General features: G+C 42.4%; 1 protein-coding gene across 3 annotated transcripts in view; it reads right to left on the reverse strand.

The window, feature by feature from the left end:
- The window catches only part of pdgfc (platelet derived growth factor c), a 263,449-nt gene that overhangs the window by 200,768 nt on the left and 35,390 nt on the right, over nucleotides 1-27,291 (reverse strand). Inside the window, exon 2 of one of the 3 annotated variants that reach the window (XM_055645735.1) lies at nucleotides 16,170-16,219. The exons of the other annotated variants lie outside the window; for them this stretch is intronic. The gene's annotated coding sequence lies outside the window, so the exon portion shown is untranslated. The remainder of the gene's footprint in view (nucleotides 1-16,169; nucleotides 16,220-27,291) is intronic. 3 annotated transcript variants of the gene reach the window in all.

The following is a 27,291-nucleotide window of genomic DNA, read 5'->3' on the forward strand; positions in this document are numbered from 1 at the left end:
GTAAAACACAATTTGAATAATCATTTAAAAAAAATGTTTCAAGGGGGAAAAAAGTTTCCATGAAGTTAAATGTTCAGGATATGCGGCATTCTGGGTAGCGAAATTAAAAAAAACGTTTTAATACCTGCTCATTTTTCAAATGTTTGGCTTTAATATGGAGTCATACAGCATGCAAACAGGTCCTTCAGCCCAACTTACCCATACCAGCCAACCTGTCCCATCTACACTGGTCCCATGTGCCTGCATTTGGCCAATATCCCTCTAAACCTGTCCTATCCAGCTACGTGACTAAATGCTTCTTAAGCATTGCGTTACACCACTCTCCAGAACTCTAACATTCACTATATTTCCTGCGCATGTTAGTCTTCCAAAATGCAATGCTTCACATTTCTCAGCATTAAATTCTAACAACCATTCCTCAGTCCGCCTGCCCAACCGATCAAGATCCTGCTGTAATTTTTGACAATCATCTTCACTATCTACAATACCACCCACTTTAGTGTCATCTGCAAACTTGCTAACCATGCCATATATTTTCTCATCCAAATCATTGATAATGATGACAAACAGCAATGGGCCCAGCACCAAACCTTGAGGCACACCACTAATCACAGGTCTCCAGTCCGAAAAGCTACCTTCCACCATCACTCTCTGCTTCCTTCCCTAAAGCTAATTTTCTATCCAATCAGCTCTCCCAAAGGATCTAACCTTCCAGAGCAGCCTACCATGTGTAATATTGGGGCATGGCATACTGAAATCCACATATGCAATGTCTATAACTCTGCTTTTATGAACCTTTCTGGTCACAACATCAAAAAACTCAATCGGATTTGTGAGAAACGACCTCCCATGTACAAATCCATGCTGATTATCCCTAATCATCCCTTGCCCATCCACGTGCATGTATATCCTATCCATTAGAATACTCTGTGGTGATTTTCCAAACACAGATGTTAATCTCACTGGTGTGTAGTTCTTAGCCCTTCCCCTGCAACCTTTCTTGAACATAGGTACTAGATTTTCCACCTTCCAGTCATCCGGCACCTCGCCTCTATTTAATGTCGACTCGTAAATATCAGCCACAGCTCCCGCAATTTCCTCTCTAACTTCCCACAGTGTCCTCGGATATCTGAACAGGCCCAGGAGAATTGTCTACCTTCATACACGTCACGACCTTCAGCGCCTCCTCGATTGCAATGCTGACGGCTCTCGAGGCAGTCTTGCAGCCATTTAATTCATTTGCAGACTGAAATATTCATTCTGAGGATGTTTTTTCAGAATATTTTGATTAAATAATTCTGTGAGATTGTTATGGATATTATAGCTCTATGAATAGTTAATGTTTCTATATTTCTCTCTCTGTCACTCTATTCTAACAACTTGTACCTTTAGACACTTGTACCCTTAGGCATTCAGAGCTACTAGACTTTTGATCGGTTGCTGGGATTATGCCACATAAATTGTCCCCCATGCTTTTGTCTGTACAGTTAACCAGCCCAATGAAAGAGGCACAGTTAGCTACCCCACTGATGCTGCCTAACCTGCTAAATATTTCTGCTTCAATTTCACATTTTCATTCTTTGCAATTATTTGCCTATGGAACATTCTTGCCATTCAAGCACCAGGATATAATTATCTCTAGCAAGAGTCTAGCTATTTCCCTTTCATTTTCAGTGCGATGATACCTGATACCACCATCAACATCTGGGGTCACCATTAAACAGAAAATTAGCTACACCAGACATATCATTACATTTGGGGCAAAAGCACATCAAGGACATGTGTATTCTTTATCAAGAGATTCAACTCGTGACTGAAAAGCCCTTTAAATATTTACAAGCCACATGTCAGAGTGTAATGAAATATTCTACTTTGTCTGCATGTGTGTCACTGAAGTAATATTCAAGAAGCCTAACTTTATTCGTTGCCATTGCGAATATAATTGGCACCTACGATAGAGTCATGGGGTCATCGTATCGTGGAGAGGTACAGCGCCAAAACAGGCCATTCAGCCCACCAAGTCTGTACCAGCCATCAACCACCCATTTACACTAATCATGCATTAATCCCATGTTTTCTCTTCCCACCATATTCTTATCAACACCCCCAGAATCTATCATTCACCAAAGCACTAGGGGAAACTTACAGTGGTCAATTGACCTATAAGCTTTGGGATATTATATGAATCTATGGCTATAAAATGGCTTCCAAGTATTTTATCAAGGTCAGATGGGATAATCATAAAATAGGAATAATACATATATTATTACTGATTTATTTTTTAAATCTCTCTGTAACCAGCAAAGTTAGGCAATCATCAACTAATCACTAATTCATTCATGCCTTCTTTGTATGTTAACATGTTGGGCAGCTTCCATATTTGACATTTCACATCGGATTTCAGGCAGCATCACCAAATCTGCCATCTGTGCCCTTCAGCATCTGGGTGCCACCAAGAGTCAAGGGAGAGAGAGAGAGAGTCAAGAGTGTTTTATTGTCATATGTCCCAGATTGAACAATGAAATTCCTACTTGCAGCAGCACAACGGAATATATAAACATAGTACACTGTAAACAATATAATAAACAAGAGATAAAAAAGTTCAGTGTGTGTATATATACACATACTCACATCATCAATATAGTGCAATAATAACAATTAAAAAAACCAAAGCCCCTACCATAGTCTTATGGAACAGAGCACATATAGCCCTCCATGACACTAGGACTAGGATCACACTTACCCCAGCTGCAAGGAGTTGCCATAATACAACCTATATCAAATTTGGCAACCATACATATAAAGGACCATAGGTGTGTCCTGCTCTTGATCCATTTCTACTCAAAAGATACTGTCTGGCTAGATTGGACATCTTAGCTATCGGAAAGGAAAAAGATTCAGAGATCGAGTCATGGGATGGGGAGGGCTATTAAGAGAGGCAAGTAAGTTAGAAGACATCTGAGTAAGTTAGAAGACATCATGTTCTGAAATGTAGGGAGAGGTGTTGCTCCTTCTGTAGCTGCTGGGGAACGTGCCTGGGCAGGGAGATGAGTGGGAGGGGAAGGATGAACAAGTGGGAGAGTCTAGAACTAGAGGTCATAGCCTCAGAATTAAAGGACATTCGTTGAGGGAGGAGATGATGAGAAATGTATTTAGTCAGATGGTGGTGAATCTGTGGAATTCTTTGCCACAGAACACTGCAGAGATAAAAGACAAAAGACAATAGACAATAGGTGCAGGAGTAGGCCATTCGGCCCGTCGAGCCAGCACCACCATTCACTGTGATCATGGCTGATCATCCACAATCAGTACCCCCCTGCCTTCTCCTGCCATATCCCTTAACTCCGCTATCTTAAAGAGCTCTATCTAACTCTCTCTTGAAAGCATCCAGAGAATCGGCCTCCACTGCCTTCTGAGGAAGAGAATTCCACAGATTCACAACTCTCTGGGTGAAAAAGTGTCTTCTCATCTCCGTTCTAAATGGCCTAACCTTTATTCTTAAACTGTGGCCCCTGGTTCTGCAACATCGGGAACATATTTCCAGCCTCTAGCATGTCCAATTCCTTAATAATCTAATGCGTCTCAATGTTCCCCACTCATCCTTTTAAATTCCAGTGTATACAAGCCCAGTCGCTCCATTCTTTCAGCATATGACAGACCAGCCATCCCAGGAATTAACCTCGTGAACCTACGCTGCACTACCTCAATAGCAAGAGTGTCCCTCCTCAAATTTGGAGACCAAAACTGCACACAATACTCCAGGTGTGGTCTGACCAGGGCCCTGTACTGCAATGCAGAAGGACCTCTTTGCACCTATATTCAACTCCTCTTGTTATGAAGACCAACAAGCCATTCGCTTTCTTCACAGCATGCTCACTTTCAGTGACTGATGTACAAGGACACCCAGATCTCGTTGTACCTCCCCTTTTCCTAACTTGACACCATTCAGATAATAATCTGCCTTCCTGTTCTTGCCACCAAAGTGGATAACCTCACATATATCCACATTAAACTGCATCTGCCATCCATCTGTCCACTCACCCAACCTGTCCAAGTCACCCTGCATCCTCATAGCATCCTCTTCACAATTCACACTGCCACCCAGCTTTGTGTCATCTGCAAATTTGCTAATGTTACTTTTAATCCCTCCATCGAAATCATTAATGTATATTGTAAATATACATGAAGGTCAAGTCCATGGTTATTTTAAAGGCAGAGATAGACAGTTTCTTGATTAGTACAGGTGTCAGAGGTTATCAGAAGAAGGCAGGAGAATGGGGTTAGGAGGGAGAGATAGATCAGCCTTTAATGAATGGTCCGAGTGGCCTACTACTCCTATCCCTCATGCCCTTATGAAACAAGGAATCACAGAGCGTGGCCTTTAGGGAAGACAGAAAGAGTTGGGGAGTGGAAGACCTGGCTGGCGGTGGGTTTACGTTGAAGCAGGAAGCAATTTTGGAGAATGTTGTGTTGAATGTGAAGGCTAGTGGGGTGAAAAATGAGGACCAGGGAAAATCTACCCCCTTATTTCGTCTGGGGGTGAAGGAGGGCAAGAGAAGAATTGCGGGAAAAGGAGGTGATGCGGGTGAGAGGTATGTCAGTAACTGCAGTGAGGATTTACCTTACCTGAAGGAAGAAGACCTCTCAGATGTCCCAGAGTGGAAAGCCTCAGTTTAAGACTAAATGCAGCGGAGATGGATAAACTGTCCAAAGTAAGCGCTGTCTGCGGAGGGCGCTCAGCATCGCCAAGGACTGCTCTCACCCCAACCATGGACTGTTTACCCTCCTACCATCCGGGAGGCGCTACAGGTCTCTCCGTTGCCGAACCAGCAGGTCGAGGAACAGCTTCTTTCCGGCGGCTGTCACTCTACTCAACAACGTACCTCGGTGACTGCCAATCACCCCCCCCCCCCCCCCCCCCGGACACTTATTATTATTTATTCAAATCATTTGCTATGTCGCTCTTCCAGGGAGATGCTAAATGCATTTCGTTGTCTCTGTACTGTACACTGACAATGACAAATAAAATTGAATCTAAATCTGAATCTGAATCTGAAAAGAGATGCCCTTCTTGCAAAAGACAAGGTGGGAGAAAACATAGTCTAGGTAGCTGTTGGAATCAGTCAGTTTGAGATGCAGGCAGAGAGATCAAGTGGAGAGAGGTGTCGGAGTGTCAAGTGAATTAGAGGTTGGTGGTGAAGTTGATTAAATTGTCTAGTTCCGAATGGGGGCAGGGGGAAGCCCCATTGCAGTCAATTATGTACCAGAGAAAGAGTTGGAGAGTGCTGCCAGGGTATGTTTGGAACATAAATGGACACAAAATGCTGTAGTAACTCAGGGGCACAGGCAGCATCTCTGGAGAGGAGTGGGTGATATTTCGGGTTGAGTCTGAAGAGGTTTCTTGACCCGAAACATCACCTATTCCTTCTCTCCAGAGATGTTGCCAGTCCCGCTAAGTTACTCCAGCATTTTGTGTCTGTCTTCAGTGTAAGCCGGCATCTGCAGTTCCTTCCTACACATTATGTGTAGAACAATAAGTGTTCGATGCAGCAAATGACAAGACATAAGGCCCATACAAATCCTGTGGCTATGCCTTTGACTCAAATAAAGTGAGAGGAGTCAAAAGAAAGTTTGTTGAGGTGACAACACATTTCACCGGGAAGAGGAGATTATTAATTGAGGGGAATGGTAGTCATGGTAAATGCGTGAGGCTATGGTGGAACATTTGATGTGTAATAAGTGATGTCATTTAAAAATATTGTACTTGGGTAGAAGATGGAGTTGTGCGAGTCTAGATCTGCAGTTTCTGACTGATGGAATTTATTCATGTATTTTCTGATCTTGGTCAGGTATGTGACATTATTAAATATCTGGCAGATCATTAAACATCTTCCCCCATTTCCTGTTTGTTTCTTTACTCGACTACATTGCACATGACACTTTCAATGCCTTGTAACTTTATATTTTGACTGTCAGTAGACCAATTTCCTTCTGGGATAAGTACAATTCTAATACAATCTAATCATATCATTAATTTTGAATATAATCTCTTCTCACTATTAATTCATTATTGTGAAAAAGGGTTTCTGATCTGATCTCCTCCACCAAGGTTCATAGGATCCCCATCAAGATGTACGCACTTGGACGCCCTCACTAACTTCCTATATCCTGTTATTACAGGCTGGAGTCTGCAATAACTGATCTTTATTGCAATATTACATAGATAGAACAGTATGGTACAGGGATGGGCCCTTTGACCCACAATGTTTGTGCTGAACATGATGCCTAGCTGAACATATCACATCTTCCAGCACATGATCCACATCCCTCAATTCCTTGCACTTCCATGCGTCTATCCAAAAGCCTCTTAAACACCACTGTTATATCTGCCTCCACCACCACCACCACTGGACATGTGTACAAACTTATGCCCCTGCCCCACTTAGGAAACCTGAACGGAAACCTCTGGAGACTTTGCGCCCCACCCAAGGCTTCCGTGCGGTCCCCGGAGGTTGCAGGTAGTGGAACCAGGTAGGGAGACTGACAAAAACCTCCGGGAACTGCACGGAAACCTTGGGTGGGGCGCAAAGTCTCCAGAGGTTTCCGTTCAGGTTTCCTAAGTGGGACAGGGGCATTACCCCGCATAAACTTTCCTCTCACACTTTATAGCTATGCCCTCTATTGTTGGACACTACCACCTTGGAAAAAAGTTCTGATTGAGTACCCTATCTATGCCTCTCATAATGTTACATATTTCTATCATCTCCACTCAACCTCCAACATTCTGGAGAAAACAATCCAAGTGTAACTGAAATCCTCTAACTGGTAAACATCGTCTAAACCCTCTCCGAATATTCCACAACTTTCCTGTAACGGGCGTCCAGAACAGCACGCAATATTCCAAATGTGGCCTAATAAGTCCTCAAGAGCTGCATTATGACAACATGACTTTTGTGTTCAATGTCCCTAGCAATGACGGCAGGCGTACCATATGTCTTTTTGACCACCCTATCTACCTGTGTTGCCACCTTCAGTGACCTATGAACTTGGACTCCAAAATCCATCTGCACAGCAATACTGTTAAGGGCATTGCCATTAACTGTATACTCTCTCCTTACATTCAACCTCCCAAAGTGTAACACCTCACACTTGCTCGGGTTGAATTCCATCTGCAATTTCTCCGCCCTTATGTAGAGGATGCAATGTTGCGAACTAAACCAATTGCTCGCTTGTGCCTCTTAAACGGCAATATACATTCATTGTCTCCAGCCACTTCTACCAGTGGTGGGAGGCAAAGAATATAGCAGCATTAAGGGCCTGTACCACTTTCACGACCTAATTCACGACCTCTGCTGAGTTTGCCCTTGACTCATGCTCGTAGCATGGTCGTCACGAGGTCGCAGGAGGTCATAGGTAGGTTGTGATGCTAGTCGTAGGTAGCGGCATCAAGTAGGTCGGGGCGTTTTTCTAACCTGATGAAAAATGTCCACGTAAAAAAGGTCGTGAATTAGGTCGTGAAAGTGGGACAGGCCCTTTAAGAGGTGCAAAGCAACCTGCAAAAGCATGATTATATAACATAGGAATTTTACATGTGACATGGCACCAGGACAAACCAGTGTAGGTTAATCACATCAGAATCCCCTACACACTGCCCCGCGCGGCTGGAATGGCCGCGGACTTTCATCAGTGTTTCACACGGCGTGGCTTTAATGGCCGCGGGTGCAACTTCTTTGACTTTCGGATAAAATCACACTATGTGATGGATGTTTAGTTAAATGTAAACGTCTAGTAAACTGCAGAAAGCCCACCTCCCTCACCACCCCACCCCACCCACTCCCTGTTGCTGCAGATGACGTGATACACGTGGTGTCACTCAACCGGCACCAAAGTCTTATGATTCCACATTAACAATTTGACACTTTGTTTTTCTGATCACTGCATACTATTTCACTGATTTATCTGGCAATTGTCCCATTCAAACAGAGAACGGACCAGCTGCCACTTGCACCTTTCCAATTGAGTTTGTAATGCAGGCGTTGTGCATTGGATAACAGTTGCAGGTTGGCAATCACAACATGCAAAACAACATTGTGATAATGAAATATTTAAGTTGAAAAAATCGTATCAGGGCAAGCACAGGGGCAGAGGCTCAGGGTGCAGAATGTCAAGTTTGGCATCCCACCTGTACACATGTTCCCCCATTACCATGGAGCATTTTAAGATTATATACCAATGTGACTTGTGCAGATGTATGTTTAAAAGTTTCCCTCGGTGATCACGTTATATTAAAACTCCCGTGTACACCTCCGACTTGTATTATCTATGCTGACCTCTGCAGTATTCCTTTTCTCCAGAGATGCTGTCTGAGTTACTCCAGCATTTTGTGTCTATCTGTAGTATGGTTATATAATGAACGCTGTATGATGTCAACAACGTTCACTTTCCCCGGGCTAAGTGGTAAATGGCCAAATCTCAGTCAGAAACAATCTTCTGCACTGAAGTGTGTACGAAGGAACTGCAGATGCTGGTTTAAACCAAAGATATCCTTGAACATTGAAGAAGGGTCTCAACATGAAACGTCACCCATTTCTTCTCTCCAGAGATGCTGCCTGTCCCGCTGAGTCACTACACTACTGAGTATTGGGTTTAGGTTTATTATTGACACATGTACAGAAGTAGAGCAAAAAGCTGTCATTTGTGTGCTATCCTATCAAATCTGATAACACTGGAATCAAATGGTGCAACACAATTGTAAAAAAATAACTGTTTCAGGACTGGACGAGGGTTGGTCAAGATTATAAACAATGATCTCCTTACCTTTATTTTTTTAATTATTATTTTTTTTTTTTTTAATGTTATATTCTCTTTTTCTATTTTCTTTTTCTCAACTTTCTTCACTCATTCATCTTTTTTTCTTTTTCGTCACACACTATATATCTCACATTTCTATCCTTTGCTATCTAATTTATTTTTCTTATTCTAATCTTTCTTTAATATAACAAAAAAAAAAGAAGCTGTACATAAAATGTATTATTAAAATATAAATTAGGCACTTTGGTGCCATATGATACTTACTTCTAATAAAATAAAATATATATTTTTAAAAATCTGACAACACTATCCATGAATACAATCAAGCCAAGTACAAACAGTGGAACAAAGAGAAAGATACCTCAGTGCATTCTATTATTACCAAACTTTGCCAAATATATAGGAAGGAACTGCAGATGCTGGTTTAAACCAAAGATACTCGCAAAAACGGCAGTAACTCAGTGGGACAGGCAGCTTCTCTATAGAGAATGAACGGATGCCCTTTCGACCCATTCGACCCATTCCCTTTCTCCAGAGATGCTGTCTGTCCTGCTGAGTTCTAGAAAAGATCACACTCTGTCTTGGGATTCCTTTTAAGTTTGTTCCATTATTTAATAGCCCAGTAATGTGGCATAACAATTCTTTATTACCCTGGAAGAGTAAGGTATTTCCATGACAACGCACGCTTTGAAACAAAATGTTCTCACTGTGAAATTTAGATCAGATGTCATACAGCATGGATGTGGGAAGCTGAGTAATCCATTTGCCCACATCAGACATTTCAACAGAGCATCATCATCAGTATCAGAATATATTCAGAGTGATGTTGCAGAAAGTTAGGTAAGGCTGAAATACAGATGGTTGCGCTTTATCTCTACTTCCCATGTTCCATTTATCCTGCAACATTTAACAAATTCCTTAGGAATCAAGTCTGAAGTCAAGTGTTCCTGGCATGCCCCTGACAGCTTTCTCAATTTAGACACCTGAAATTTATGAGGAGATCTTTGCTATCTCGCTTTATCCAAATTGGATGCTTAAGTCAATGTTGGGTGGTCTATCTGGATTTATCCATTTTCCGCTTTAATGTAGCAGATATGAATCCTTGTTAAGCATTCAAAAGGCAGTTATAAGTCAACCACTCTATTCTGCGTTTGGAATCATTATATATATATATATATAATATATATATATTACCAGCAAGGTAAGGAAGGTGGATTTATTTCCAAGGATATTATCAAACCAGATGGATTACGTAATGACAATCCAGTGGTTTCATGCTCATCATTACTGAGAGAAATGTTTGGTCAGCTAATCCCGCATGTGGATCCTGAACTTTAGGTTTGATTAAATGTGTCCACTTGGGAAATCAAGCTGGCAGGTTGCAACACCCTGGAGAGTTGGAACAAGAACTGTCACTTCCAGTTTATATCATAAGAAGATGTTAGGGCTAGGAGTACAGCCCTAGTGTTGAGACCACCATGAACCATTTCTTCAGATTTATTTCTCATCATGAAAAGAAGCATTGGCGATTGAACTAATTCTTTGCAACTTTCTCTGCTGCAGATAAACACCTTTCATCAATATGTGCAAACTCACTGAGGGACTGTTGTATACAGACAGTAGTACAAGGAAAGACATGCAAAAGACACTGTACAAACAGTGTGTTTAGCGACAACTACGATAACCCTTGACGTTGGTGCTCCACATGGATGCGACCTCAGCCCATTTATTTACTCCTTGTACACCCACGACTGCGCAGCCATGCACAAATCCAATTTACAAATTCGTAGACAACACCACCATTGTGGGCCAGATATCAAATCATCATGAGCTGGAGTACAGGAAGGTGATTGAGAACCTTATGTCCTGGTGTCGAGCCAACAACCTTACTCTCAAAGTCAACAAGATAAAGGAGATAGACAAAATTGCTGGAGAAACTCAGCGGGTGCAGCAGCATCTATGGAGCGAAGGAAATAGGCAACGGTTTCGGGCTGAAACCCTTCTTCAGACTGATGTTCCTTTTTACCCCATCAGTCTGAAGAAGGGTTTTGGCCCGAATCGTTGCCTATTTCCTTCGCTCCATAGATGCTGCTGCACCCACTGAGTTTCTCCAGCACTTTTGTCTACCTTTGATTTTCCAGCATCTGCAGTTCTTTCTTAAATAAGATAAAGGAGATAGTGATCAGCTTCAGGAAGAGGAGCGGTACACATACTCCAGTTTGCATTGATGGCGCCAAAGTAGAAATGGTTGAAAACTTCAAATTCCTAGGATGTAAATATCACCAACAACTTCTCCTGGATCACCCATATTGAAGCCAAGACCCGGAAAGCTCATCAAATGCCTAAGAAGGCTTCAGCATTTCCCCAACCCTCACCAACTTCTACTCCAAAGACGTACAGGTTTGTAGGTTAATTGCCTTGGTATAGTGTAAATTGTCCCTCGTGTGTGTAGGATAGTGTTAATGTGTGGGGATCGCTGGTCGGCACGGACTCAGTGGGCCAAAGGGCCCATTACCGCGCTGTATCCCTAAACTAAACTAAACTAAAGATAGAAAGCATTTTATCAGGATGCATCACAGCTTGGTTTGGGAACAATTCCATCCAAGACCGCAAGAAATTGCAGAGAATAGTGGATGTAGTCCAGACCGTCACGCAAACCAACCTCCCTTCTATTGACTTTTTATAGCTCTCGCTGCCTCAGCAAGGCCAGCAGCATAATCAAGGATGCCACACCCTGGCAACTCCCTCTTCTCCCCTCTCCCATCAGGCAAAAGGTATAGAGGTGTGAAAATGCACACCACCACATTCAATAGACAGTTTATTCCCAGCTGTTATCAGACAACTGAACCACCCAACCACAACTGGAGAGCAGTCCTGAACTACTATCAGACTACTTTGGTTCAGATTTTACTGGCTTTACCTTGCACTAAACGTTATTCCCTATTCGTGTATTTGTACATTGTGAATGGCTCGATTGCAGTCATGTATTGTCTCTCCGCTGGCTGGTTAGCACGCAACAAATGCTTTTCATTGTACCTCGGGACACGTGATAATAAACTAAACATAAACAAAAGTGGATGTCAATTGTTTTTGTTCAATAAATTAGAAATTTGATTTGGTTTTTATTTTGTATTTCTGAACTATAGAAACAGGAATCACAGTACAACGTTGCAGGTTCCGCATCTCCCTTGGTCACAGATCCAGTCCAATATGAGGAGCTCGCACAGGTCCTCTTCAACATTTAGTTAGTGCTCATCATTCAAGAAGCTCAGAATACATAAAGTTATACAGCGTTGAAACAGGCCCTTCGGCTCAACATGCCCACACTAACCAACATGTTCCATCTACACATCCCACTTGCCTGCGTTTGGCCCAAATCCCTTTAAACCAGTCCTATCCATGTAACTATCCATGTACTTGTCTAATTGCTTCTTAAATGTTGTGATAGTCCCTGCCTCAAATACCTCCTCTGGCAGCTCGTTCCATGCACCCACCAACCTTTGTACGTAAAAGTTACCCCACAGATTCTTACAAATCTTTCCCCCTTCATCCTAAACCTATGCCAATAGACAATAGGTGCAGGAGTAGGCCATTCAGCCCTTCGAGCCAGCACCGCCATTCAATGTGATCATGGCTGATCATCCCCAATCAGTACCCCGTTCCTGCCTTCTCCCCATATACCCAGACCCTGCTATCTTTAAGAGCCCTATCTAGCTCTCTCATGAAAGTACCCAGAGAACTGGCCTCCACCGCCCTCTGAGGCAGAGAATGCAACAGACTCACAACTCTGTGAGAAAAAATATTTCCTCATCTCCGTTCTAAATGGCTTACCCCTTATTCTTCAACTGTGGCGCCTGGTTCTGGACTCCCCCAACATCAGGAACATGTTTCCTGCCTCTATTGTGTCCAAACCCTTACTAATCTTATATGTTTCAATAAGATTCCCTCTCATCCTTCTAAACTCCAGAGTATACAAACCCAACCACTCCGTTCTCTCAGCATATGACAGTCCCGCCATCCCGGGAATTAACCGTGTAAACCTATGCTGCACTCTCTCAATAGTAAGAACGTCCTTCCTCAAATTAGGGGACCAAAACTGCACACAATATTCCAGGTGTGGTCTTACTAGGGCTCTATACAACTGCAGAAGGACCACTTTGCTGCTATACTCAACTCCTCTTATTATAAAGGCCAACATGCCATTCACTTTCTTCGCTGCCTGCTGTACCTGCATGCTTATTTTCATTGACTGATGAACAAGGACTCCCAGATCCCGTTGTACTTTCCCCTTTTCCCAACTTGACACCATTTAGATAGTAATCTGCCTTCCTGTTTTTGCTACCAAAGCATATAACCTCACCTTTATCCACATTCAACTGCCATGCCCACTCACCCAACCTGTCTAAGTCACCCTGCATTCTCATAGCATCCTCCTCACATTTCACACTGCCACCCAGCTTTGTGTCATCTGCAAATTTGCTAATGTTATTTTGAATTTGCTAATGTTACTTTGCCCTCTGGTTCTTGATTCTCCTTCACTGGGGCAAGAACTCTGTGCATCTACCCGATCTATTCGGCTCATGACTTTATACACCTCTATAAGATCACCCCTCATCCTCTTGCGCTCCAGGGAATAGTCTTCCAGCCTGCTCAATTTCTCCCTATAACTCAGACCCTCGAGTCCTGGCAACATCCTTGTAAAGTTTCTCTGCACCCTTTCCAACTTGGACAATAACTTTCCTATAACCTGGTGCCCAGAACTGGACACAATACTCGAAATGCAGCCTCACCAATCTCTTGTATAACTGCAGCATTACCTCCCAACTTCTATACTCAATATGTAGGAAGGAACTGCAGATGCTGGTTTAAATTGAAGATAGACACAAAATGCTGACGTAACTCAGCATGACAGGCAGCATGTCTGGAGAGATACCTTGCTCCAGCATTTTGTGTCTATCTTCTATTCTTAATACTTTGACTGATGAAGGCCAATGAACCAAAAGCCTTTTTGACCACCTATACAGGATGACTATCTACATCCTTCCAACAGCTGACAGTTTCTTCGCAGATTACCACACTTGTCCCAGCCTCAGTCTCAATGATTTGCTTTGCACAATGAAGCAGTATTGAGAATGTGGGACCTGCTTGGTGGCAAACATGCCCTGCGCTTACAGTCACTAAATTCTTCAGCAGAGGGCTTTCAAGCAAATTGCTAATTAGTTCTCTATTAATTTGTTGATTATTATAAATACATTTTCAATTTCTCTTCAATAAAACTTGAAAATAACGGATCCTTGCAACGACCAGCTAGTGTCCCAATAACTGAAAGTAACGTTCTCAGACCATCAATGATAGTAGCAGAATTAGGCCATTCGGTCCATCAAGTCTACTCCACCATGACTGATCTATCTCTCCCCTCCTAACCTCTACCTTCTAATCCTGCCTTCTCCTCATGTTAATAGTATTGCTCTGACACCTATACTCAACTCAAGAGATCCCATAATTTATGGCCTAAAATCCGAAGATGTTCACCAAAGGGATGAGGTAGATCCCCCCCCCCATCCCGAAAATTTTAACTGAGGACAATGTCAGTCGACTAATGAAACACGCACTTTTTTTAGATTTATTGCAGGCTTTTCCCTGCTAGGGGTGACCGTGATGCAATGACCTCAACTTATAGAAAGTAAGGTAATTACAAGAGGGAACCTCCACTTATGAAGTGAGATCCCATAATATTATTAACTTCTAAAATCCGAAGTATATTCCTACAAACGGCAAAACTAGTTTCATCTCTTTCTCCACTTTTAGTAATTGATCAGTAATTATCAGTAATGTGCTTTTGAAGCAATTCATTACAATACTGTAGAGGTATGATTGCCATATCGAGCAATTTCTATGTATATTCCGGCTCATGGAGAAAATCCTCATGGACGTCTATAACAATAGAACCCGTTTGTTACCTTGAGATGGCCTGCATCCTGCTCGTCAACATGCATTAAACAGCTCTTAACTGGTGAACAGATGACAAATGAAAATTCAAAGCAATCAATCACTCATCATGGTCCAGAGAAATAAATGGGTTGATTTCGACCTCACAGAAGTTGTTTCCATCCAAGAAAATGAGTTACAGCATGGATCCAGGTTACAGATGGATGTATCTATCAGCCATCAACAGGCTGTAAACCAAACCACCAAAGTACAGCGTATCAGCTTTACCATTTTCATATAATTATGATGAAAATTTAACCGCAAAACAATTCCATTTGGTATATACCATCCCCATGATAAGTATTTCTAATCCCATGCGTACACTTAATTTTCCATCTCCCTTTATCCTTAGTCCTTAATCTGCCCATCCAATCAACTGTTTAAAAAATGCACTGATCTTAATTCCTTTTCAAGAATGTTGCATTATTAAAACCTTTGTATGTACTTACTGTAGTCTGCCCCGGATTACTCTATGTTCAGTTTTCCCATCAGAAAACTGAACGATAATTTGCACATACACAGCCTGGCTGTGAGCCAGCTATTGACAGACAAGCTGCAGATTTTCAGAAATTATAAAGTAATTTTCCCTCACAGCTGTAGACTTCAATAATAATGAGCACCGTGGTCTTTTAAGACATATCTGTCATGCACTGCCAGACAGTCACAAAGGAAGACAAGTTTTGTTTAATCATAGTTTGCACCATTCACTTCTCCTCCCCGTCAAAATGCTGGCACATTCTAGTGAATAAGAAAGCTAGTTGTGTTCAGGTCCTGTCCCACATTCCCGAGTAACTCACAAATTCTCCCGAGTTTTCCCCTTGATTCAAACTGGGAGAATGTCTGTAGCGAGTCTGTAGGAGGCCGTAGAAGTCCGTAGATGTATCGTAGTGGCTCGTTATGCCAGCCGCAGGTACTCGGGGCAACAGGTAAGTCGGGACGTATTTTCCAGCATGACAAAAAAGTCCACAAGTAAAAAGATAGTCGGGAGGAGAAAAATTGCAACTTTCATAGATCATAAAAATCTTGATTTTTTTTTTTTAAGGTCCTTTCAACTCGGCAGAGAACTCTGGAAAGTGGGACACGTCCTTTAATTTACCAACTGACCTCTAGTCTAGGGTTTCCACGGGTTTACAGATTTCCCCCCAAGAAGTGCTTTCCTTAACCTTATTTTTCTGCTTAAATTCATTTACGTTACTAAATACAAAATCTACACTAAAGCAGCAAAATTGGATCGGACAGTTTTTATAAACAGAATTTTTAATAAGATTTTGCTTCTGAAAGATTTCCCTGCAACATCCAAGAGTGGTAACTAGGTTGACTAATCCACGTTAAAATATTAGAAAATCAAAAACATTACATATGTTGCATACCTGAATTGAAAATAAAAACTGCTGGAAATGCTCAAGAGATCAGGCAACATCTGAGGAAAGAGAAACAGAGTTTAATATTTCAGGATGAAGCCCCTACGTCAGAAATGAAAATGAGAGAAAATAAGTTAGTTGTAAGATACAGAGGATGGGGGAAGGATGGATAAGGAAAAAACGAATCACTGTAACAGGAGAAAGTCAGGACTATACAGGTATGCCCATAATCACAGAAACATTTGATTAACAGATTAAAAATGACAATCAGAGAAGCAAAAAAGACAAGTAGAGAGGGGGGGGGGGGGGGGGGGGGGGGGGGAGAGAGGTGGGAGGGGGGAAGAGGGGGAGAGGAGAGGGTGTGCTGAGAGGGGGGTGAGATGAGGGGAGGGGGGAGAGGTGGGGGAGCAGGGAGGGGGAGGGAGGGTGGAGGGAAGGGGGGGGGGGGGTGTGTGGAGGGGGGTTTAGGGGAGGGACGGTGGGAGAGGGGATGGAGGGGAGGAAAAAGAAGGGGGGAGAGAGAGGGGGGGGGGGGGAGGGGAGGGAGGGGGGTGAGGGTGAGGGGAGGGGGGGGGGAGGGGGGGGGGGAGATGGGAATGAGAGGAGGGGGGTAGTGGAGAGGGGAAGTGAAGAGGAGAGGGGGGCGAGGGGGGGGGAGAGGAGAGGTAGGGGGAGGGAGAGGGGGGAGAGGAGAGGGGAGAGGAGAGGGAGGGGGAGAGGAGGGAGGGGGAGAGGAGAGGGGGGGAGAGGAGAGAGGGGGAGAGGGGGGAGGGGGGAGAGGGAGAGGGGTGGAGAGGAGGAGGGGGGGAGAGGAGAGGGGGGGAGAGGAGAGAGGGGGGGGGAGCAGAGGGAGGAGGAGGGAGGCAGGGAGGGAGAGAGAGAGAGAGGGGGAGAGATGGAGAGAGAAGGAGGGGAGAGGGAGGGAGGGGAGGGAGGGGAGGGGGAGGGGGGGGGGGGAGGAGAGGAGGGGGGAGGGGAGGGGAGGGGGGGGGAGGGAGAGGGGGGAGAGGAGAAGGTGGGAGAGAAGGTAGGGTGGGAGAGGAGAGAGGGGGTGAAAGGAGATAGGGGGGTGGGAAGAGGAGGGGAGAGAGAGAGAGTGCCTTTTTAATTCAACCCACTGCCATCACCTTTGCCGAGATATTTCCGTTAACTATCCAGTTCCCATCACCAGCTATGCTACAACTTAATTGTTTTCTCACATTCCTAGTTATGATGAAGGAAATTATTAAACATTAAATTTATTGATCTTACCACATTTCTGCATGGCCTACTGAGAATGGCTTTTAAAAATCCATTTCATAGTTTTATTGGGCTATAGTATTCAGTCTTCGAATCTAAATATTTTTACACAATGCTCATTTGGCATCCTTGTACTCAAAGAAATTTGGTGTCCTTGCCCCCAAAGGAGTTAGCATAACTATTTCAGCCTCCTATCATCACACGCCTCAGCACTGGTGAGTAAGGCAAGGCAGCGTCTTTACCACCTCAGGCAATTGCGGAAATTCAGAGTGTCTCCGAGGATCCTACAGTGCTTCTACGCAGCGGCGGTGGAAAGCATCTTGTCCGGGAACATTACCATCTGGTTTGGGAATTGCTCTGCCAAGGACAAGAAGGCTATGCAGAGAGTAGTGCGTTCGGCCGAACGCACTATGGGAACTTCACTCACCCCCCTGCAGGAACTATACAACAGGAGGTGCAACTCCAGAGCAAACAAAATCATGAGAGACCTCTTCCACCCCTGCAACGGACTGTTCCAGCCGCTACGGTCAGGCAAACGCCTCCGTTGCCATGCAGTGAGAACGGAGAGGTTGAGAAGGAGTTTCTTCCCAGAGGCAATTCGGACTGTAAACGCCTTTCTCACCAGGGACTAACTCTACAGAACGTTTTTCCTTCTACTATTTATTATGTAAAAGAATATGTGTGTTATGATTGTGTTTATAATTTGTTTGGTTGTTTTGTTGTTTGTCTTTTGCACAAAAGTCCGCGAGCATTGCCACTTTCATTTCACTACACATCTCGTATGTGTATGTGACAAATAAACTTAACTTGACTTGACTTGACTGAAATGCCTGTACCAGGGTCAATTAGTGGTAAGTTGAGCCACCAGTCAAAAACATCAACCAAAATAATATTTCTGTTATATTGTTGGCATACATTGAATAAAAGCTTGCAATGATATATCAGCTTTATCATTCTTAACTTGGTAATTACTGAGGAATTTCCAAACACTCTTAGAATAATTAAGGACTTTTGCCAGAGTGATTCCCAAGTATATCTGTGCCTCCCGAGGAGCTTCAGTAGTGTCCTCTTTAAGGAAAAAATAAATATCACATTCATGGTTCAATTTATTTAAAAGTCATCGTTTTGACAATGAACACCAGAACCAATCAGGAGTAAAGTACTTTAGACATAGAAACCACTTTTTTTTGTTCTGAAGAATTGGGAAAAAATGAGCTAACTGGAATTCCAGGAAGTAAGAGGCAAATGGTAGAGTTAATTGCAAAATACCAAACTGATTTCATCATTTCCAATCATATGTAATGTTATATCCACATCAGTGGTGGTACAATTTTCAAAGATGATTTGCTAAAATACTCTTTCCTTTCATTAGACATATTTTTCAAATGGAATATTACATATAATTTCAAGAGGGCCTTCAACAATGAGATTGGTTAAGCATCCATTCAGAGAGGCCAGGGATAAGCCTAAACTTACAGAGTCATAGTTATAGAGTGATACAGTGTGGAAACAGGCCCTTCGGCCCAACCTGCCAACACTGGCCAACATGTCCCAGCTACACTAGTCCCACCTGCCTGTATTTGGTCCATATTCCTCCAAACCTGTCCTATCCATGTACCTGTCTGACTGTATCGTAAATGTTGGGATAGTCTCTGCCTCAACTACCTTCTCTGGCAGCTTGTTCCATACACCCACCACCCTTTGTGTGAAAAAGTTACCCCTCAGATTCCTATTAAATCTATTCCCCTTTACCTTAAACCTACAAACCTGTGTGTCTTTTGAGTGTGGCACTCTACTATAAGATAGACAATGTTCTCTACTATAAGACTGAAGCCAACAGGATATCCCAGCCTGAAGAAGGGTCCAGACCCAAAACGTCACCTATCTATGATCTCTAAGGATGCTGCCTGACCCGCTGAGTTACTCCAGCACTTTATCCCTTTTTTTGTAAACCAGTGTCTGCAGTTCCTTTGTATCCACAGGGTATCCCAACTCTGGTCAAGTGTTGAAAATGCAGAAATGCAGAAATGAGTCCAAAACATGCAATGAGTGTGTGTTGGTAATGCCTGCAGATTTATCATGAAGCCCGTAGGAGCTGAAGTATTCCTCCTATTGCCACATATAAGTAAGCTAAACCAAATCCGTGGCTACCTCTGGGCCATAAATGGGCAAGAAAAATTATGAGAAGGTCCAGAAAAAGGCCCAAGTTTCTTTTAAGTGCATGCCAACATCACTTAAAAAAATCCCATCTCACATTTAGCAGTGGTCAAAATACTCATTCACACTGTACTCCATTGCATTTCATGGATGGTTCATTCATGTTTATGTCCATTTCTGATAATACTCTCTCCTTTGGAAAGAGAGCCTTGCAGCCCTGCCTCAATCTTCCATGACTGTCACATGCGTAGTCTTGCATTTTAGAAAGTTTACAGCTGCCAGTGCTTAATAAAAGTAATAAATGACATGAATTGCCAGTAAATGTTTATGTTCCACTGCCATTGGTCTTTTGAGAAATCTTCCTTCTTTCTGTAGGTATGGATAAATAGACACATTGAATATAAACCCTTTTCCAGTTCAAATTCATCTGCCAATATTTCTCATTGTATTTTTTTAGATGAAGCAAAAGGAATTTATATAGTTTTACAACCAAAAAGCAGAAAATAAAATTCTGGAGTAACTCAGTAGGTCAGGTGGCATCTGTGGAGGGATTGGATAGGCACCCAAAATCTCCTGCCCCACCTTTCTTTCCCACTAAGCAGGATCCTGACCCAAAACGTTACCTACCTATTCCCTCCTTAGATGGCGTCGGGCCCCATTGAGTTACTCCAGCACTTTGTACTGCAATGTGATCTGTAAACTCTAAATAGGCCATATCCCTCAATTTATCTTTACTGTGAAATGAGGAGACCAAACACTAAGGCAATTAGGAATGTAGGTGGATATGATGGGAGCAGCAGCAAACCACCTGAAAAGGGGAAAAAAAAAACATCCTGCAATTTCTTCAACATAGGATTCGTGCAGAAACCACAAAAGAATCATCTGATAGGTAGCAACTTCACAGCAACAGATCGAAGATCTGCAATCCTGTCATGCCCAGTCAGGGATGGTGGGTACAATTAAATGGAGGAGACACAAAGAATCTTCCCATCCTCAATGATACCATGCAACGGACGTGACAGAGAGCAGTGCTGAATACTATCTACCTCTTTGATGACCTTCTGACTATCCTTGATGAGATTATGCTGGCTTTACCTTGCATTAAAATGTATTCCCTTATCATGTATCTATACACTGTAAATGGTTCGATTGTAATCATGTTTTGCCTTTCTGCTGACTGGTTAGCACGCAACAAAAAGCTATTCGCTGTACCTCATTACACATGACAATAAACTACAACTAACTACACAAAGACTAGACTGAAATACAAAGTCATCTTTAGCCCCAATTGCGAATTTGATGATCCATCGCGGTTTCTTCCTGACGTGTTCATGAGCGCGGAAGGTGAGCTTCAGACAATTCGTTTTACACCAAGTGATTTCAAGAAGCAACTGAGATGGCTGTTGGCAGCAAAGGTAATGGACCAGGCAACATTTTGCCCACGCAGTTTCAGTTACAACACTGTCAACCACCTGACAAAATTGAATTTTTTAACAAAGGTATACATCTAACCTACTCATCTGAGTTCTCTCAATCAACAGTCAAGAGCGGATGGTGCAGTTAGCAAGCAAGACACTCACCATAACCTACTCATTGATTTCAACTTGAATTTTGTTTGTACCATTGGGCCCCAGTGTGTCCTTTGTCCACATATAGATCACAGGAGATGAATTCCAAGTTAGGGTCATTGACATCAAAGCAACATCAAATCAACTTTGTTATTAAGTGACTGGTAAAACTGAAGCAAATGCGAGTCAAAGGGAAAGTATTCCAATAGACAATAGACAATATGTGCAGTAGTAGGCCATTCAGCCCTTCGAGTCAGCACCGCTATTCAATGTGATCATGGCTGATCATCCCCAATCAATACCCCGTTCCTGCCTTCTCCCCATATCCCCTGACTCCGCTATCTTTAAAAGCCCTATCTAGCTCTCTCCTGAGAGTATCCAGAGAACCGGCCTCCACCTCCCTCTGAGGCAGATAATTCCACAGACTCTAAATTTCAGTGGCTAGATTCATGTCTCACCCAAAAGAAATGATTGTGGTTATTGTAGATTAATCATTAGCCCCAGGACATCTCTGCAGCAGTTCCTCAGCACAGTGCCCAAGCCAAGGCCATATTTTACTGCTTCGTCAATGGCCTGCGTTACACCACAAAGGGGGATATTTATTAATGATTGTGTAATGCTGAATTCCATTCACAATTTTGAGCAGCTAATGTCTCAATGCAAGAAAGCAGCATCCAGACAAGGGCTCATAAGCTGTAACATTCACACCATTCAAGTACCAGGCAAGTCACCATCTCTACACAGCATTATCATTACCAAGCTCTCCAAAATAAATATCTTAGGGCACATAAGTAATCAGAAAGTTAACTTGCAACTAAAAAAAGAATGTCAGGGGTTGAGTTTCCTGCAGTGATTGATTCATCTCCCAACTCCCCAAAGATGTTCTACAGCCATAATCATATTGAGTGGCTGGATTTTTTTAAACGGCAACCTATTTTTAGTTGCGGCCAGTTTTGAATTTTTTGAAATAATCGCCAGAAAACAAAGAAGATGCGGAAACCCGCTTCGACCGTTAGGGAGACTGACAATAAACCTCCGGGAACGACACGGAAACCTTGGGTGGGGCATAAAGTCTCCAGAGGTTTCCGTTCAGGTTTCCTAAGTGGGACAGGGGCATTAAGGTGTTGAGTGGCCTATAGCTCATGTTCTCTTATGTTCTATGTACAAATACAAAGCACATTAGGAATGTGATGGAGAGTTTTTGTTTATTTTGCCTGGATTAGTGCAATTCAAACCACACCATAGAGGACAAAGCATTCAATCTTGTTTGACCCACATATCCATCACTCCTCATATTCATCTCTTCCAGCACCAGCGCAGAATTGCTACAGTGTGAAGCAGCTATAAGTGGCACTGTAGCCTCTCACCACCCCGTTCAACAGCACCAGACTAACCTGGGACCTCTGTCACCAAACATGCACATGGTGCCCGCCATGTACAGGTTTGTTTCCCAAACCACATGCAATGCTGACTTGGAACAGATTTGAATCAAACAACATTGTTTGGTTTCAATCCAGGATCTCCTCACCCTAAAGCACTGTGGAGGTATTATGATCAGAAACACTGCAACAGTTCAAAATGTAGATACAAATTAGATCCCCAAGGGCAATGTGGGGTGACAATAATTGTCAGTTTTTATGTTATCACTTTTTGTGAATTGGCCTTTGCTGGAAACCCCAACGTTATTGGCCATCACATAGCGGATGACAAGATAGTGGAAGTCTGACTCCCTACAGAGTGGCTGCAGTCCGCAGTGAAGGGGGGCCATGGTGCTGTAGATTCAGGATTTGCAATTAGTGATGCTCTGCACCTTGGTTGGGATACTGCAGATAATGATGTTCCTATGCATCTGCTGCCTACACCCTACATGATGGTAGAGGCCACAGATTGGGAGCTACATTTTGTAAATGGTTTCTGCAGCCACTGTATGGCAATGGTAGAGGGAACACATGCTTAAGATGTCTAATGAAGTGCCAGTCAAGCAGGCTGCTGTGTCCAGGATGGCTTTGAGCTTCTTGAGAGTTGTTGGATCTGCACTGATCCAAGCAAGTGGAAAGGTATCCAACATACTGCTGACTTGTAGATGGTAGAAAGGGATTGAGTGTCAGGAGACGAGTCGCTTGGCACTTGTATAGTGCCCTCCATAATGTTTGGGACAGAGACCTATCATTTATTTATTTGCCTCTGTACTCCACAATTTGAGATTTGTAATAGAAAAAATCACATGTGATTAACGTGCACATTGTCAGATTTTATTAAAAGCCATTTTTATACATTTTGGTTTCACCATGTAGAAATTACAACAGTATTTATAGATATTCCCCCCCATTTCAGAGCACTATAATGTTTGGACACTTGGCTTCACGGGTGTTTGTAATTGCTCAGTTGTGTTTAATTCCCTCCTTAATGCAGGTATAACAGAGCTCTCAGCACCTAATCTTTCATCCAGTCGTTTCATCACCTTTGGAAACTTTTATTGCTGTTTATCAACATGAGGACCAAAGTTGTACCAATGAAAGTAAAAAAAACCATTATGAGACTGAGAAACAAGAATAAAACTGTTAGAGACATCAGCCAAACCTTAGGCTTACCAAAATCAACTGTTTGGATCATTATGAAGAAGAAAGAGAGCACTGGTGAGCTTACTAATCGCAAAAGGACTGACAGGCCAAGGAAGACCTCCACAGCTGATGACAGAAGAATTCTCTCTATAATAAAGAAAAATCCCCAAACACTCGTCCAACAAATCAGAAACACTCTTCAGGAGTCAGGTGTGGATTTGCCAATGACCACTCTCCGCAGAAGACTTCATGAACAGAAATACAGAGGCTACACTGCAAGATGCAAACCACTGGTTAGCTGCAAAAATAGGATGGCCAGGTTACAGTTTGCCAAGAAGTTCTTAAACGAGCAACCACAATTCTGGAAAAAGGGCTTGTGGACAGATGAGATGAAGGTTAACTTATTCAGAGTGATGGCAAGAGCAAAGTATGGAGGAGAGTAAGTCAGAGGCTTTTAAAAGTGAAATAGGGGGAGTTAAAGATCGGTAAGTTCCAGTTCCAGTGAAGTGCAAGGCCAGCAGGAGTCGGGAACCCTGGATGACAAATTATATTGAGACTCTGGTCAGAAAAATAAAACCAGGCTTGGGTCAGCCACAAGAATCTGAGATCAAGTGAATCCTTGGAGAAGTACAGAGGATTGCAGGTGCAGTTGTAAGAAGGAAATCAGGCTGTCAAAAGGGAGAAATATATAAGGTCATAAGGAATAGCAGTCGTATTAGGTCATCAAGTCTTCTCCACCCATTCAATCATGGCTGAACTATTTCTCCCTCCTAACCCCATTCTCCTGCCTTCTCCCCATAACCTCTGACACCTGTACTAATCAAGAATCTGTCTATCTCTGCCTTAAACATATCCACTGACTTGACCTCCACAGCCTTCTGTGGCAAATAATTCCACAGATTCACCACCATCTGACTAAAGAAATGTCTACTCATCTCCTTTCTAAAAGAACGTCCTTTAACTCTGAGGCTATGACCTCTAGTCCTAGACTCTCCCACTAGTGGAAACATCCCCTCCACATCCACTCTATCCAAGCCTTTCACTATTCTATACGTTTCAATGAGGTCCCCCACATTCTTCTAAAGTCCAGCGAATACAGGCCCAGTCCCGACAAATGCTCATCATAGATTAACCTACTCATTCCTGGGATCATTCTTAGGTATGAGAGGCAGAAAATAAAAGTAAAATCCAAAAAGTTTTATGTATATTAAAGGGAAAACGGTAACTATGTAGAAAATAGGCTTCCTGGAGGACCAATGTTTGGAGCCACAGTTGTGAGATTCTTATCAGACAAAGAAGTGTTTTTATTAATTTCATATTCTGCAGAATAGGTGCTCCAAACATCGATGAACACTTATGTTTGGAGCCACAGATTTCAATTCAGTTCAGTTTAGTTTATTGTCACATGTACCAAGGTACAGTGAAAAGCTTTAGTTGCGTGCTAACCAGCTAGCAGAAAGATAATATATGATTACAATCGATCCAAATGGGCAAAGTTCTCAGTGAATATTTCTCCTGTGTTTTGATCCGGGAGAAAGACTGGGTGTCATAAGGCATGTAAGGGGAGATAAATAGCCTGGACTTGATCAGTCATATCCTAGAATACTGTGGGAACCTTAAGAAGAAAGTGCAGGGGTCCTGGCTGAGATACTGTATCTAATATCTAACCAGCACTTGTAGCCATGGTATTTATGTGACGGGTCCATTTGTCTTTCTATTCAATAGTGACCTTCAGGAAGTTGATAAAGGAGGATTCAGCTTTAGAAGGGTCATTGCCTGGCACTTCTGCGGCACAAATACTACCTTATCAGTCAATGCCTGAATTTTGCCCATATCTTGCCTCATGCAGGCATGGATTGCTTCATGTGCTGAAGTGTTACAAAATGGGTTAGGTTTTGTGCAATTACCAGAGAACTTCTCCACTTCTGACCTTATGATGGAATGAAGTAGCTGAAGAGGGTTGAACAAAGCATACCCTCCTGAGGAACACCTGCCGTGCTATCCTGGGGCTGGAATGATTGATGTCCAACAGCCATAACTAGCTTCCTTGGTGCCAAGTATGATTCAAACTATTGGAGTGATTTTTTTCTTAATTTCCATTGACTTGGTATTATCAGGGCTCCTTGATAGCATATTTACTTAAATGCTACTTTGACGTTGAGGCCAATAAGTTTTTCCGTGGATCTGGAATTCAGCTTTATGGTCCTAATTTGAACTAAACCTGTGATAACGTGTGGTATTGAGAGGTCATGGTGATATCTGATTTAGATATCGATGAGCAGGCTGTTGTTGAGTAAGCTGTTGTTGACAGTTCTGTGACAATATTCTTCTTCACTCTATTAATGATTGACCATAGACCAATTAGATAGTAATTAGCCAGTTTGGATTTTTCCTACGTTTGGGAAGATGACCTAGCAGGCAATTTTCCACATTGCTGGATAGATGCTAGATAGATATCCTCCCCAAGAAAATATATCTTGTTGTCAAAAAGTAGCCAAAGAGAGGATGGCCCCCATAATGAATAAAAATAATAGGGAAAATTCAAAACCAATTTCAGACTAATTGGGATACTAATTGTGCAATATTCTTTTAAATATTTTTAATACCTATTTATTATTTTCTTTACTGATCTTGTGTATATGCGAGTCAATGGCTGTTGTGTTTTGTTCCTTTTAAATCTTTTATCCTGTGTCTTCTATGTACACACCGAAGGAGATGCAATGGAATTTCGTTGTACAGTTGTTGTGCAATGACACAATAAACCTATTTCATTTCATTTCATACATTTTCATCTTTAACACATGTGCAAAACAGATCCATCATTGTAGAATCAATATGCTTTTCTGCTCATTAAATTCCAAAGAAAAAAAATGAACTGTTCTTTTCTATACAACTTTACTGCTGAGGCACTTTTTCAATTGCTGTATTGATTTACTATTCTTCGGTTGCTGCTAATTTTGATGTGCTGCCATTAGTCCTGAGACCTATTTCCTTGGCTGTTTTCAGATGGTGGCTTCATTTAAATGTCGCAATGCCAAGTGAATTGCTTTGGACAAAAACTGGTGAATTAGTGAAATGTAACCCGAGTGATAACGTGAAGAAGCAAATATTATCCACCGATAATATTGACTTCAAAGAAAAGTGATCAAGCATGATAAAAAAGATAATTTGCCTAAATTTTAGTCAGGTAGCAATTTAACCAATTAGGTATCACTCTCCAAGATTTATTCTTCATTTTTCATCATGCTCGTCTTGTCTCTGAAAATAAAAAAAGAACCACTGCGGCGGTAAAATAATTTTTCAACCAAACTTTATGGAGCAGAAAAATATACCAATAATAATTTTGACATCCGCAGCAATGTTATTTAGTGTTATCGCGTGTACCACAAAATAATAGTGTACAACGTCAAAAAGAGAGGCCTTCGTACCAGCATGTGAAATCATAACAAATTGATAGTCGTGATAAAGTGGTTAAGGCGATGAACTAGAAATCTATCGGGTGTTCCATGGCAAGTTCATACCCTGTCCATTATGTGAGCAGCAGGGCTGTGGGGAATACACAGTGTGTTGAGAATTTTCAGAAGATTAAGATGCATGGTGTTCATA

The sequence above is a fragment of the Leucoraja erinacea genome, chromosome 1 (assembly GCF_028641065.1).
Source record: "Leucoraja erinacea ecotype New England chromosome 1, Leri_hhj_1, whole genome shotgun sequence".
In the NCBI taxonomy this organism is placed as follows: Eukaryota; Metazoa; Chordata; class Chondrichthyes; order Rajiformes; family Rajidae; genus Leucoraja; species Leucoraja erinaceus.